Below are 12,572 nucleotides of genomic sequence, written 5' to 3' on the forward strand. Positions count from 1 at the left end.
TCATTTTGTAAACATTGGGCTGGTTCTTCCACCTATGTCATGTATGCGTGATTACATAATGAGTGAGGTCGAGCTAGTATGAGACGAGCATTTGTGGTTAAAAAAAAAATATATTTTAAATTAATTTTTTAATTAAAAAAAAGAAAAAAAAGAAGAAAGAAACAGATCGTTTTGCTAGATAAGACCTAGAGGTGTACGACACTGACAAAAAATTATATCTCACAGAGTTCCCACTCCTTGGTTAACTTCAAATTCAAGGACTTTTCAAGGACTTTCCAGGTCCATTACCTTCAAATTCAAGGACTTAATGTAGGGACACATTTCAAGTGAGAGCAAGGTTACATCGTGTTACCTTGTAAGATGCATTGTGTGCATTGTGCAACTGTGTCAAACGCAGCTATGCAAAAAAGCTTTTTTTTTTTTTTGCATTTATTTTTAGCCATATGTGACCCTGGACCACAGAACCAGTCTTAAGTAGCATGGGTATATTAGTAGCAAAAGCCAAAGATACATTGTATGGGTCAAAATTATTGAAATTTCTTTTATGCCAAAAATCAGGATTTTAAGAAAAGCTCATGTTCCATGAAGATATTTTGTAAATTTCCTACTGTAAATATAGAAAAACTTAATTTTTGATTAGCAATATGCACTGCTAAGAACTTCATTTGGACAACTTTAAAAGCGATTTTCTCAATATTTAGTTGTTGTTTTTTTGCACCCTCAGATTCCAGATTTTCAAATAATTGCATCTCGGCCAAATATTGTCCTATCCTAACAAACCATACATCAATGGAAAGCTTATTTATTCAACTTTCGCAAATGCACGTAACTAACATAAATCAAGCAAGCTAGTATGCAGAGGCCCATAGGCCACGAAGTGTTGGCGAAATAACACAATAGCGGACCAGAGGGAATAATATGGGATTTTTTCCAGAAAACTTCTTGCATAAATAAATTCAAGCACTTTCAAGGACGTGTATCTGTGTGTTTATTTTCAAAATTATTTTGAATTTTTTTTACAGATTCACAAACTTTCAAGGATTTCAAGGACCCGTGGGAACCCTGTCTCTGGAATATTTTCTGGATCGATAACAATCATTAGATGATATTTTGCCAAGTGTGTTTTTGTGCTGGTATCTTAAGGACTACTGTGGACAGCTGACTCCTAAATTTTTTGATGTTCTTCATATTCTGTGTGATCACTTCACAGGAGTGATAGATATTAATTGTTTCTAATAAGTTTAAATTTATTTTTTCTTTTTATGGGCATTTTATGAAGACTTTATAAAGACAGTTTTTCTAAAAGTGTGCATCATCTTTGAGTCAAATTTTATGATGCTCCGGAAGGAAACACAATGCATTAGGAGCCAGGGGGTGAAAACTTCAATGTAAAGATCAATGTAAATTGTGCTTAATTTGTCTTCTGGGAAACATGCAAGTATCTTCTGTTGCTTCCGAAGGGCAGTACAACAAAAGATGAAATATATAGTTTTCATCCTGTTCAAAAGTTTTCACCCCCATTTCTTAATGCATCGTGTTTCTGGAGCGTCAGTAAATGTTTAAACATTTTGTAATAGTCGTGTTTGAGTCCCTCAGTTGTCCTCAGTGTGAAAAGATAGATTTCAAAATCACAGTCAATGCTGGAAAGGGTTCAAATACACAAAAGATGCTGATAAACTGAAGAATCTGATGGGACCTGGAAGATTTTTCTGAAGAACTTCATCACTGTTTGCAAACACTGAAATTTGTCTATAAAGATTCTGATTATTCACAGTACAGGTTTATGAAATTTTATGCTTAACTATGAAAGTGATTCATTATCAAATATGTATTATCTAATCAAATATTTAGTAATTTGCATACATTTCCAGAACAGAAATATGAATGTTGGATAAAGTCAGGTTCAAATTTTGCTACATTTTGTGGACATATTAAAGCTAAAGGTGTTTACAGAGGGGCTTTCGCATTCCTCTTTTGTCACTCCGTAAATAAGAGAACTCTGTCAACAGTAATAAAGCAATAAAATGAAATAAAATGCTATATAAGTTGGTGAATTATATAAAAACAAAATCTCGTTGAGTGCTACTGAAGTGGAGATTTCTAGCTTTTTTTTTTTCAGAAAACGGTCTAAATATATGAATTGTAATTGAATTTTACACACAAAAATGCATAAAATAAACACTTAAATGTGTATTTTGGATGTTTACTTTCATCTAGTCTGATTATTAAAGCTCAACAGCACAAAACCTCAAAATGAACCAGTGCATGAAACAACAGTGGTTCTGCCTGTAGTGTCTTGCCTTTTAAAATCAACAAGTTGGAAAATCTGAAATAGTTTGCAAGAGTGTGAATAAAATATGACTTCAGGCAACCTGAATAGAATTCAAAAGACATGAACTATTTATACTTTACTTTTTAAGATCTTGACAGCAGTGAAGATTCTGTCATTATTTACTCACCCTGAGGTCACTGTAAACCCACATCAAAGTGTAAATAAATAAAAGAATTTTCACTTTAATTAATTTTTCACTTTAAGAGAAGAAGAAAGGATTCAACCAAACGTGAAGAACATTGGTTACTTTAGTAAACACAGAACATCCCCCCTGCTGGAATGCAGCAGCAAACCCCCGCCTAACTAAATATTTGAATAGACGGCAAGCCAAATATTATGATTTTTATCTACTGACATTGCAGGAGATTGTTAATGTTAGAATGAATTAAAGAACATGAGGTGGAGAATGTGCATGTGTTTGAAAGCAGCAGTCATCTGTTGTGTTGCTTGTATGGAAATGAGAGCGCTGTGTGATTCCTGCTCTGAAGTTTTCAGCCGTTTAGACTTTTGATAAGAGAGCTGTGTCGGCATATAGCGGCTTTCAGGATGAATCTTCTTCTCAGTGGGGAAGATCACCAATCAGCACATTTATGGAAGTGAGGAAATATAACAGGGGCGCTTTACCAAGAAATAATTTATTGTAATATAATCCAAACAAAATTGAACTGGCTGAATTGTTCGCTTTTTTTATGCGTAACTAATTTGCTGTTTGCCATATACTGAAACTGTGACCTGGTAAGTAAAATATGCCTTGCACATTCAACAAAAAATAGATATATATGTATTTGTGTGTATATATATATTTATATAGTTTTTTATACATACATTTTATATATACATATTTTATATATATTTTTTCAAAATTGCGTAATTTTTTTAAATAAAAAAATAGCAATATAAAAAAAACGTATATAAAAAATATATGTGCGTGTGTGTACTTGTTTTTGCTACATTGTGGGGACCAAATGTCCCCACAAGGATAGTAAAACCTGAATTTTTTGACATTGTGGGGACTGGCTTGAGGTCCCCATGGGTACAAAAGCTTATAAATCATACAGAATGAGTTTTTTTGAGAAAGTAAAAATGTAGAAAGTTTTCTGTAAGGGTTAGGTTTAGGGGTAGGGTTAGGGTAAGGGGATAGAAAATACAGTGTGGTGAGTATAAAAACCATCAACCATCAGTCCCCACAAGGATAATAAACCAGACTGTGTGTGTGTGTGTGTGTGTGTGTGTTTTTACTCACCATTTATCATTATACTATTTAGCTGGTAGAAGCTTAATCTAGAAAGAGAAAACATAAAAAATATTTATAAATAAATATTAAACTAAATATTATTTAGTATACATGGCATTTTAGAAATGGAAATATATATATTTTTAATTATTAACATCTGATAAAAAAAAAAAAATCCTATAACACAATAATAATATAATACTTTTTTTTTTTTTTACAATTTTAAAATCCTTAAAATGCAAACACTTTTCTTGAAATTTATATCATACAAAATTATATATATATATATATATATAACTACATTTTTTATATTAAATATAGTTAACAATTAATATTACATAATTGCATTTAGTTTTATTTATTTGTTTTAATTAATATAATAATTATTACGATTATCATATAAATTATAAATAAAAATGCTTTTACTCACCACAATAGTATATAGAGGATGCATCGCCTGGAGAGAAAAAAAAAAAAGAACATTTATTAAACATGGCATTTTAAAAACAATTATGAAGCACAAAATATCATGGAGGAAGCAAAACAAGCACAAAAAACATTGTTTAGGTCAAAAGATCTATAAAATAACATTAAAAATATAAAAATTAATATAATAATATAATATAAAAACATTTAAGTTTAAAGCTTATCATAATTATACATATATAAATAGCTTGCTCAAACTTGAAAATAAAATATAGACTATAGACTTCCATCTGACATAAAGTCTGCAACAACTGTGTGACAACTAGCCCCTAAAAACACATATTTGGCAGATCAACTGCCAAATATCCTGGTTTCTGTGATTCTACCAGCCGAGTCGATTGTGATCTTCCGTCTCCGGTTTTGTTACGTTGGACACGTCTGAAAACAATCTGTCTTTCTCAATCAGTGCAGTGAATCTTTGTTTTAGTTAACACGGCTAAACTCAGCTCTGACGCTCTGTGATGAGAAAGCATCATGACAGCTCATGGAGGAGACTGAATAGAGAAGTTATATATGGCAGCCGCTCCACTTTAAACAGAGCTGGCAGTGATGAAGCATGTACAGCAGGAGCTGGAAACTCAGCGTCTGATCTCTGAACACACAAAATGTGAGCGAGTGTTGATTTTTGGGAATGCTACAGGTCTGAAGGGACATTTCAATTAGTGACTTTCGCAAGAATTCATCACAATTTTCATTAGTGGCATTTGCTAAGCAATCACTATACTTGGAGATGGAGATCTGAACAAACCCCTAACATTTACAGTGTAACTCAGACCACTTTGTGCTCCAGACACGAATGATTGCTCAAATCACATCCCTGTTGAGGAGAGGTGTGCTAGTGCTTTCTAAGCTCCTGGATTTTCACCTGTCAGACGATAAAACAGCTGAGCAAATCCCACAGACTGATATTGAAGGAGGTACACAGTTAGCAGGGAACATTCTCACAACTTCATATTTTTTAAAAGTTCTATAAATGTTAGGACAAAACATTCTTAAAGTACTGTTTATTAGGGGTGTAACGGTACAAAAAATGTACGCATGTGTACCGAACAAATATAGCCTTTTATTTTTTTGTTCAAACACTCTTTGAACATTCTCATTACATCACTTTTACTTTATATAACATTGAGAGAGATTGTTCTGAGTTCAACATTCTTTGAACGTCTTTATGATGTTATTTGTACTTGAACATCCTCAGTGTTGAGAGAAAATGTGGCCTTCATTCAAGAACTGTTCAAATAATTTTTAGAAATTATGACATCCATTCTTTCAAAGAGGTTAATTTCTCACTTAGCCCTGACCAAGACAACTTGGTAAGGAGTAAAATTTTGATTGTTATATTTAAACTGTCATAAATCTTATACTGACTGTGGACTGTTTTAGAGTTGGATTTTATTTTATTTTAGTTTAGTTTAGTGTAGTTTTTGGTGATATTGGCATATACTGCGTTTATGATTTGATATGATTACTTTTTATTGCTTAAAAACAATAAACAAACTTGGGGGAAAAATGTTGAGAAGAACTGTTATTAAAAATAAAATGAGTATTATGATAAACGTTATATTTTGGGTGAAAACAAGGTTAGTAGAATGTTGTGAGAAACATTTTAGAAACCTTTAAATAATATACTAATTATGATAATAAAACTGGACATTTTAACGCTGTTAAAATATTGGATGTAAACTTTATATTTTGGGTGAAAATAAAGTTAGTAGAATGTTGTACACTGTAAAAATGACTGTGAATTTAATGGTAAAAGACTGTAAAAATGCAGTAAAATGCTGTTAAACGGTAAGTTCCCCTAATATATACGGTGAAAAATGTATTGGTTTTAAGTGTAAATTTAAGTTAAAACTGTAAAACCTAAAACGCTGCTACCACATTTTTTACGGTAAAATTCTAGCAACCACAGCTGCCGTTTTTTTACCGTAAATTTTACAGATCTTTTACAGTGTAGGAAATATGATAGTAACCTTAAAAAAAAAAACCTTAATTATGATAAGAATATTAGACAGTTTAATTTAAAAACATTATAAATATGTAATATATTTCGGGTGTCAATAAAGTTAGTATAACGTTGTAAGAAACACTTTACTAAAACTTAAATAACATTGTAGTTTTTAGGGTAAAAAAGTTAACAATTTTAACGTTGTTAGAATATTAAAAATAACATTTTGTGTGAAAATAATGTTAGTAGAATGTAAGAAACATTTTAGTTTTCTACTCATAATTAGACCGTTATTTAAAATTAAATAAAATGTTTCTTACAACATTCTACTAACATTATTTTCCCCCAAAATGTTATTTTAATATTCTAATAACGTTAAAATATCCATTCTTCTTATCGGAATTAGAATGTTATTTAAAGGTCACTAAAACATCACTTACTACATTCTACTAACTTTATCAACCTAAATATAACATTTATTTTTAATATTCTAACAATGTTAAGTAGTTACTAAACCATTTTTTACAACATTCTAACTTTATTTTCACCTAAAATATAACACTTATGTTTCTACATTTAAAATGTCCAGTTTTCTAATATAATTAGAATATTATTTGAAGGTTACAAAAATGTTTCTTACAACATTGTCCTAACCTTATTTTCACCTGAATTGTAACGTTTATTTTTAATATTGTAGCATTAAAATGGTCTATATTCTTATCATAATTATGGTTTTTTAAAGGTTACTAAAATATTTCCTTGAACGTTCTACTAACTTTGATTTGAACCAAAATATAAAGTTTATTTGTAATATTCGAACAACATTAAAATGTCCAGTTTTCTACTCCTATTTAGACTGTTATTTAAAAGTAACTGGACATTTTAATGTTGTTCGAATATTACAAAATAAACATTATATTTTGGGTGAAAATAAAGTCAGTTGAACATTGAAAAAAATATTTTAAAAAACTTAATTACGATAAGAATATAGACCATTTTTTAATGTTACAATATAAAAAATAAACATTACAATTCAAGTGAAAATAAAGTTAGGACAATGTTGTAAGAAAAGTTTTTGTAACCTTCAAATAATATTCTAATCATATTAGAAAACTGTACATTTCAACTTTAGAAAAATAGGTGTTATATTTTGGGTGAAAATTAAGTTAGTAGAATGTTGTAAGAAATGGTTAAAAAAACATTGTTAGAATATTAAAATTAAATGTTATATTTTGTTTGATAAAATTAGTAGAAAGTAGTAAGAAATGTTTTTGTAACTTTTAAATAATGTTTATAAGCAAACTGGACATTTTAACATTCTTGGAATATTTAAAATCAATTATATTTTGAGTGAAAATAATGTTAGTAGAATGTTACTTTTAAATAATGTTATAATACATAATGTTAAAATACATTTTAATAACATTCAAAAACAATGTTTCCACAATGTTTTTGTAACCTAAATTTGTTCCCTGAGTATGTCAGTCATGTCTAGACACCAAAATATCATACAGACTAAGCAGCAAAACAATAAAAACAGTCAGTACACCTTGCAAACCACATAGCAACACCCTGGCAACCACCCAATGTAGTGTTTTCACGTGCAAGAACTACTCACATTTATTTCCTAAAATGTAAAAATGTAGTCAATAAACATTATTACATATATAGTTCTTAACGGATCATTAGCTAATGTACATTCAGGGCTGCCATGAAACTTTGATTGATATATTCATAATCATACTTGAATGTTCTAGAGCTAATGACCTGTTAAGTATTATTATAATGTTTGTTAATGACTTCCTAATGAAAGCCGGATCTTTAAGAAGATAATTTGCTTATGCAAACCCATTCTATGGAAAACTACAGGGAAATCATCTTGGATATCCATCTATGAATCCATTAATACATTTCTCTATCTATACATATGCACTAAAAATAAATAGATATAAATTATAAATATATTTGTATTATAAACGCATGTTGATTTTATTAACAACTCATCTGTGCATGCATAAATGTACATATGCATATGGGTACATATATTTGCACAGATGCATTCAACAAAAAATAGGATCAACTGTCACCCAGACTTCATATAACCATCAAAAAACTGCACAGCCGCAGCGCTCTCTTTATGGCTTTACGCTGAAATGAACGCTGCTATTAAGCTCCACAGTAGTTCGGCAGAATTGGTGACCATCTGCCGTGCAGAATTGAAGGAAACGTTCCCTCACCGCTAAACTCACATTGAGTCCAGACCAGGTGGAAATAAATGTCAATCTATGAAACGACTTTAAAATCACTCTGAAATCTCTCCCTCCTCATAGATACGACATGAAAACCATTTTATATGAAGAACAGGCGAGCGGATGGCATTACGTTAGTGTATCCAAACACACAGAGACAGATTTGCTATCTATATTGGAAGTGTAGTGATAAAACTAGTGTTATCCTGTGTTCATATCCACATTCTCGTGCAGCAAACTCCAACATATTAACCTGAATGAAAGTTTCGGGTTTGTCCCAAGATAACATCGTTCTCCAGGCAGCTTACAAGATGAGCTACCGGCACCAAACACACACACACGCACACACAGTGAATCTCACAATCATGGCATGTTTATCAGAAAAGCAGGGAGAAAATTCTGTCTGTAAAAGCAGATAAAGACCTCAAAAGGCCAAATGCCCCTGTTAAAACAAGAAACGGCCACAGATCTGCGCTCTATTCAGATAAGCAGCGTGCGGATTCAATTTATTACTTGGTTTTAGCCCGAGACGCATTCAAAGCTCAATGCATTTTATGCTATTGATTTGCTGTGAGGGCTTTAAAGCGCCTTTGATTGACTTAATAAGAAATTGTGGCAGGTTTAAAATTGCTGTAAACAAATACAGTACATACAGGCTCCGAGATTAAAGTCAACATTGATTCACAATTTACCCAATTTGCTTTCTTTGTGCACATTTCTGCTCTTATTGCGCAATTCATCAGTGAATGTCATTGTGAAGGGAAAAAATAAATTGCTCTGCATGTGTAATGACTTAAAAATTACATTTTCAATGTTTTCTGAATACCTTATAAATCTAATAAATTTAAATAATGATTTTAACCAAAAACAAAACAAACAAAAAAACACCGTCTCACTTAACCTCTTGTTTTAATGCATCTTTTATCAAAACAGAAAAATTATTGTCACGTTTATTTTCCAAGCAAAATGTCTAACATAACTGAGAAATATACTAATAAATATGTGTGTGTGTGCGCAGAGTCTTTTATATATATATATATATATATATATATATAATGTTTTTTTTTTTTTAAATAAGTTTCTTATGCTCATCAAGGCTGTGCTTATTTATTGAAAAATACTGTAAAATATTATTACAATGTAAAATAAAGTTTTTTTCTATTTTAATATACATTACAATTTATTCCTGTGATCAAAGCTGAATACACTACTGTTTAAAATTTTGGGGTCAGCAAATTTTTCTTCTTTCTTTTCTTTTTTTTTCAGCAATGATGTGTTAAAGGATTAGTTCACTTCCAGAACAAAAATGTACAGATAATTTACTCACCCCCTTGTCATCCAAGATGTTCATGTCTTTCTTTTTTCAGTTGTAAAGAAATAGTTTTTTTCAGAAATTTTCCCATATAGTGGACTTCTATGGTGCCTGTGAGTTTGAACTTCCAAATTGCAGTTTAAATGCAGCTTAAAATGGCTCTAAACAATCCCAGCCAAGCAAGAAGGGTCTTATCTAGCAAAACGGCCGGTTATTTCCAAAATATATATATATATATATATAATTTATATACTATTGAACCTTAAATGCTCATTTTGTCTAGCTCTGTTTTGCGCATACGTACTCTTTGCACTCCAGTTCAAGACAGTTAGGGTATGTCGAGAAACTTCTCCTCCAACTTCAAAATCATCCTACATCACTATAGTAGTGTTTACAAAGTGAACGTGCAAAGAAGGTCAAACATCCTTTACAAAATAAGGTAAAACAGCGATGTAGGGTGATTTTCAAGCTGGATAAGAAAATGAGATGATCATTTGTCGTTAAAAAGTATATAAATTGTACCTTTTTTTATAAAAAAAATAACCAATCATTTTGCTAGATAAGACACTTCTTCCTCAGCTGGAATCGTTTAGAGCCCTTTGAAGCTGCATTTAAACTGCATTTTGGACTTTCAAACTCACAGGCACCATAGAAGTCCACTATATGGAGAAAAATCCTGAAATGTTTTCCTCAAAAAACATTAATTTCTTCACAACTGAAGAAAGAAAGACATGCACATCTTGGATGACAAGAGGGTGAGTACATTATCTGTAAATTGTTCTAGAAATGAACGAATCCTTTAAATTGATAAAAAGTGGCACATTTGATTAAATGCTGTTCTTTTAAACTTTTTATTAATCAAAGAATCCTGAAAAAAGTATCACAGGTTTCAAAAAATATTTGGCAGCATAACTGTTTCCAATATTGATAATAAATCAACATATTAGAATGATTTCTGAAGGATCATGTGACACTTAAGACTGGAGTAAACATGCTGAAAATTCAGCTTTGCATCACAAGAATAAATTATATTTTAAAGTATATAATAGTAGAGAAGATTATTATATGTTGTAATAACATTTTGCAATATTACAGTTATTTTTCTATATTTTTGATCAAATAAATGCAGCCTTGATGAGCATAAGACACTTCTTTAAAAACATTACAAATCTCAAACTTTTGAACAGCAGTGTACAGCAAAAGAGACGGTCTTGTAAACATGCCTGATGACAAATAAAATCCCAATCCATCTTCATGTTTTATTTTGTGACAGGTGCGGATTCACCCAGACACAAGGACTGACTCATCCCGATCGACACCTGTGCTGTTCGCAACAACTACAAAATCCTATTCTTAGGGACAAAATGCTGCAAAAAAGCAGTTTCATGGCCAGTCATTTTTCTCAATTCACCCACCATTGGCAGGAATACACAGCAGATTGGCTTTTAATCATAATAGCATTTTCAATCTCTCTTGCATTGATTTAAGCCGGCTTCATATCTCTGTGACTAACCTCGCTCTGATATTTTTCATTAATAGTTTTGCATAATTACTACTAGCCTATACTGCAAATATAATATCAAGCGCCAATATGCTGTGCTCCTCTTGTAAATGAGGCTGTTATCTGCTAATTTCTTTCTTTACAAGCTTGATAGAAGCGCTCGCATTGTTTTTTGTTGCGACAGAATGAAAGCGTGAGGTACACGCGCCGCTTTTGTTTCATAAGCTGATGAATTTGTATATGAATTGATTTATTCAGGGACCCCCGTCTAAGGCTGAATCAGTTGAGAAAATTAAACATGCATGCTCTCTTCCAAAACCCAGAGAGCTGTCTTGCTGTTTACAGACTACAAAGACAGCATTCAGAGCGTTATGGAGCCTCATAAGTGAATGATTTGGAACGCTCTTCATCTGTGCATCATATAGTGCATCTCATGCAAAGTGCAAGAGATTCAATTTACAATAAAATTGATTGGTAAAAGTTTGCATGTTGGTAAGTGTAATAATCAAAGTTAGTTCATTATCATTGAGATACTTTTATAGTTTTTGTTAATATTTTGAATTAGATTTTCTTTTTTGTTTTCATTTACATTTTTGTTGCTTTTGTCATTTGTACATTTTTTATTACATTTTTGTTTTAGATTTAGTTTAGTTTTAGTTAGCTAGCTGAAATACAAGTATTAATAAAAAAGTGAAATATTAATAATAAGAAATATTTATATTAACAATAAGTAATAATAAACAAAATACAATACTATAATAATTATGGTTTCAGTTTTAGTTATTGATAATAATACTGACTAATAAGCATAAACATACATAGTAAATTGCATACTGAATGAATTAAGCATAGAATTTATTGGTATATTATTATTTTTTTTTAACAAACACAACTTGTGATTTTTAATAATGCATTAGTAAATGCTGAAATGAACTAAAATTAATAAATGCTGTAGAAGTATTGTTCATTCTTAGTTCATGTTAACTAATATAGTTAACTAATGTCAACTAATGAACCTTACTGTAAAGTGTTAACAATAATCAGGACTATCAAGCATAAACACACAGGATAACTTGCATACTGAATGTTAGTTTAGTTTCAGTATTTTTACGTTTGTTTTTGTCATTTTTATTTGTTTTGTACCTATATAGTTTTTAAAATTGAGTTTTAGCTTTTGGTTTATTTAATTTAAATGATTTTACTCCCAACTTATATTTATATGATATTATTTCATTTAATGTTTAGGTTTTTTTTTTTTGTTTTTTTTTTTGGTTATATTTTACAATAAGATCCATTACTCAACATTAGTTGATGCATTAACTATCAGTGAGAAATACATTTATTAAAGTACTGGTAACATCTTACAATAAGGTGTCATTTGTTAACATAAGTTAATGTATTAACTAATAAACAAACAAAGAACAATACCGTTATTACACTATTTATTAATCTTTGTTAATGTTAGTTAATTAGTTAGTTAGTTCACAGTGCATTAACTAATGTTAACAAA

The 12,572-nt window shown here is 30.5% G+C and overlaps 1 protein-coding gene across 20 annotated transcripts in view; it reads right to left on the reverse strand.

The window, feature by feature from the left end:
- The window catches only part of b3galt1b (UDP-Gal:betaGlcNAc beta 1,3-galactosyltransferase, polypeptide 1b), a 211,668-nt gene that overhangs the window by 2,144 nt on the left and 196,952 nt on the right, over positions 1 to 12,572 (reverse strand). For all 20 annotated transcript variants that reach the window (XM_051119807.1, XM_051119804.1, XM_051119797.1 and 17 more), the window contains 2 exons: positions 3,997 to 4,023; positions 3,576 to 3,613 (listed from right to left, as the gene is read on the reverse strand). The gene's annotated coding sequence lies outside the window, so the exon portion shown is untranslated. The remainder of the gene's footprint in view (positions 1 to 3,575; positions 3,614 to 3,996; positions 4,024 to 12,572) is intronic.

Source organism: Labeo rohita, chromosome 9 (assembly GCF_022985175.1).
Source record: "Labeo rohita strain BAU-BD-2019 chromosome 9, IGBB_LRoh.1.0, whole genome shotgun sequence".
Classification (NCBI taxonomy): Eukaryota; Metazoa; Chordata; class Actinopteri; order Cypriniformes; family Cyprinidae; genus Labeo; species Labeo rohita.